Consider the following 3,657-nt stretch of genomic DNA (forward strand, 5'->3'; position numbering starts at 1 on the left):
CTTGAATTTTTCAACGTTTATTTTCTGTTAAGGCCTTTGTATCATTCAGCCCTATTGTGTAAATATCTTTAATTTAATTTGCTTGCTTTAAATTTGCTTGCAATAAACTGTTGTGGTTAAACTCCAAGTGTCTGGTGTGTCAATCACCCCATGCCTACAACCTGTACCCCAGGTTATTGGGAAGGTGAAGTATAAAAGAAGGAAGATGGGACTCCTAAGGAGGCAAGAGATCCTTAAGGAGTTGCTCAGGAGGTCCAGGTCATAAGGGGAGCCCTGAGAGTGTCACAGTACACTTGGATGTGACCAAGAGTCGAACTAGACATGATGTTCGTCACATGGATAGGCGCAGTGTCCATGATGGTCATAATGTAAACAACTCACATTGGGGGTGGGGGAGAGAGTCTGAGCTGAAGTGGGACCATGGCCAAGGGAGGAGGGGGCTTTAAGCCTTTGCAGTCCCAGCTCATTCCAGTTGGAATGGCAGCGGGAGCACACTTGCTATTTGCAATGGAAAGAAAGCTCTCATGCTTGCCAGTGACAGTTGACTGTGATTTTGCTGCCTATTTGGCCATATTATAAGCTCTTAGCGTTCATTTGCACTTTGCTAGTGGGAAGTTCTGCATTCAAACAGAATACACTGGAAAGCACCTTTGCTTCTGGAAACCCATGCTGCACCTCAGCCTTTAAGGTGTAAGGGGTGTATCACAGCCTTTTGCTGTTAACAGAGTAACATGACCGGGAGCAGGATGCAAAGAACGTATTTCATTGAATAGGGGCCACACCATGGGCAACTGATTTTAAGTACTATGAAAGAGCAGCAAACTGTTAGTTATTTAAGTTATTATTGGGGAGAGTGGCACCATATGCTATTCCACCTGAAGCAACAAGATCTCTTGGGCCAGCCCAACAATTCTTGATGCATTTATTAGTTGTATTGTTTGAGGAAGCTCATTGTTTCCTCTGGCTTCTCAAATGTTTTGGATTTTTAGAAATGATCAAGATGGGAGCCATCTATTGTGGACAGAAGGAGTGGTCTTGTACTGTAGCACTAGTGGCACTTTTCTTTTAATTTAGCCTACAAAGGAATGCAGTCAATAGACCCTGTAAGGCTTCAGAAACTGCTGTAGTGTATGCTGATTTCATGCAATGTTTCAGCCAGGCCAGATATAATGAAATACCTCACTTATAGTACTCCCTATTTGGCTGATGCACGAAACAAAATGAGCTTGTGCCCCAGAATCATTTTCTTTTCTCTCGATGCAAGCAAACAAGGAACAATGTGTGAGGCACCCTTTTCTAATATTAGAATCGAGGACAGGTATCCATTTCTCCAGTGCAACCTTCACAAAATTGGTGTTGTCCTGGGTAAGTCAGTCCCTTCTTCTCTTATCTCCATCATCTCCAATGACCTCAGGCAGAGGACCCTGGGAATTGATTTTGGTTATGATTTTTATTTACATCAAAGGAAGTATTGATGTATTTGAAAGGGGTCATGAGTTTCACAACAAGGAGGTTTAGGCTAAGGCAGGAGTGGTCAAAACCCAGGCAGAGCTCAGAACACAGGCAGGCAGGCACTGAGGATCAGGCAGCAGCAGCAGCAGTCAAGGTAACAAGCAAGAGGTCAGACACAGTAAATCAGTCAGATACGTTATGCAGTCCCGAAGCAGGGTCATTAGGCAGCCCAGAAGGTCGGTAAACAGAGCATCCGTCAGAGAGCACAATTCAGGAGGCGAGCTACATGGCAGAGGCTGGATAGACCCAGTTGTTCCAACACGGGCTGGGTTTCTAGTGAAGACTTTTAAGCTCAAAGCCTGCCGACCCCCACCCAGAGCTCAGCTGCAGCAATCAGAGCTCCCTTTCCAGAGCCTACTCCTGAGGAGTCCCTTTCTCCTGAGGAGACCTTTTCTGGAGGCAGCACCCCTTTGCGCAGGAGCCCTGCTAGCCTGTTGCTTGAGGTGACGACGCTCCTGGGGATCGGGGGTGGCTCAGCCTCTGCCTCAGAGGCAGAGTCCCTTCCTCCTGACAGGGATGGCCCTGCAACCACTTCCCCTGAGGGTTCAGGCTCCTGTGGGTCTGGTGACAGTCCCTGGTGTGGGGTACCCAGGGCTTCTGGGGCCTCTAGCTCCTCCTCCCAGGAGTCCTCCTCCAGTCGGGCATGACACCTAGCTATATTCACAATCACATTTACAAACGGCACGATACTAAACAACAACAAGCAGTGAATGGATTTCATAGAATCATAGAATCATAGAATAGTAGGGTTGGAAGGGGCCTACAAGGCCATCGAGTCCAACCCCCTGCTCAATGCAGGAATCCAAGTCAGAGCATCCCTGACAAATGGCTGTCCAGCCTCGTTTTAAAGGCCTCCAGTGTGGGAGAGCCCACCACCTCCCCAGGTAATTGGTTCCATTGCCGTATTGCTCTGACACTCAGGAAGTTTTTCCTGATGTTCAGCCGGAATCTGGCTTCCTGTAACTTGAGCCCATTATTCCGTGTCCTGCACTCTGGGATGATCAAGAAGAGATCCTGGCCTTCTTCTCTGTGACAACCTTTCAAGTACTTGAAGAGTGCTATCATATCTCCCCTCAGTCTTCTCTTCTCAAGGCTAAACATGCCCAGTTCTTTCAGTCTCTCTTCATAGGGCTTTGTTTCCAGTCCCCTGATCATCTTTGTTGCCCTCCTTTGAACCCTCTCCAGCTTGTCTGCATCCTTCTTAAAGTGTGGTGCCCAGAACTGGACACAGTACTCCAGATGAGGCCTAACCAGTGCTGAGTAGAGGGGAACTAGTACTTCCCGGGATTTGGAAGCGATGCTTCTATTAATGCAGCCCAAAATAGCATTTGCCTTTTTTGCAGCCACATCACATTGTTGGCTCATATTCAGCTTGTGATCGACGACAATTCCAAGATCCTTCTCGCTCGTAGTGTGGTTGAGCCACGTATCCCCCATCTTGTAACTGTGCATTTGGTTTCTTTTTCCTAGGTGCAGAACTTGGCATTTGTCCCTATTAAATGTCATTCTGTTGTTTTCTGCCCAGCGCTCCAGTCTATCCAGATCACTTTGAATTTTGTTTCTGTCTTCCAAAGTATTAGCTATCCCTCCCAATTTTGTGTCATCTGCAAATTTGATCAGCATTCCCTGCACCTCCTCCTCCAAGTCATTAATAAAAATGTTGAAGAGCACTGGGCCCAGGACTGAGCCCTGCGGTACCCCACTCGTTACCTCTCCCCAGTTTGAGAAGGTCCCATTGATAAGCACTCTTTGAGTCCGATTCTGTAGCCAACTGTGGATCCACCGGATCGTTGTTTCATCTAGCCCACTTAGAGCAAGTTTGCTCATCAGGATATCATGGGGCACTTTGTCGAAAGCTTTGCTGAAGTCGAGGTATATGATGTCTACAGCATTCCCACGGTCTACAAGGGAGGTGACTTGATCAAAAAATGAGATCAGATTTGTCTGGCAGGACTTGTTTTTGACAAATCCATGTTGGCTTCGAGTAATCACGGCATTGTTGTCAAGGTGCTTCCAGATGGATTGCTTTATGATCTGCTCCAGAATTTTCCCAGGGATTGATGTCAGACTGACTGGTCTGTAGTTCCCAGGTTCCTCCTTTTTACCCTTTTTGAAGATAGGGACAACGTTAGCCCTCCTCCAGTC

Source organism: Heloderma suspectum, chromosome 2 (genome assembly GCF_057233095.1).
Source record: "Heloderma suspectum isolate Gila_16-S chromosome 2, 16-S_ref, whole genome shotgun sequence".
Lineage (NCBI taxonomy): Eukaryota > Metazoa > Chordata > Lepidosauria > Squamata > Helodermatidae > Heloderma > Heloderma suspectum.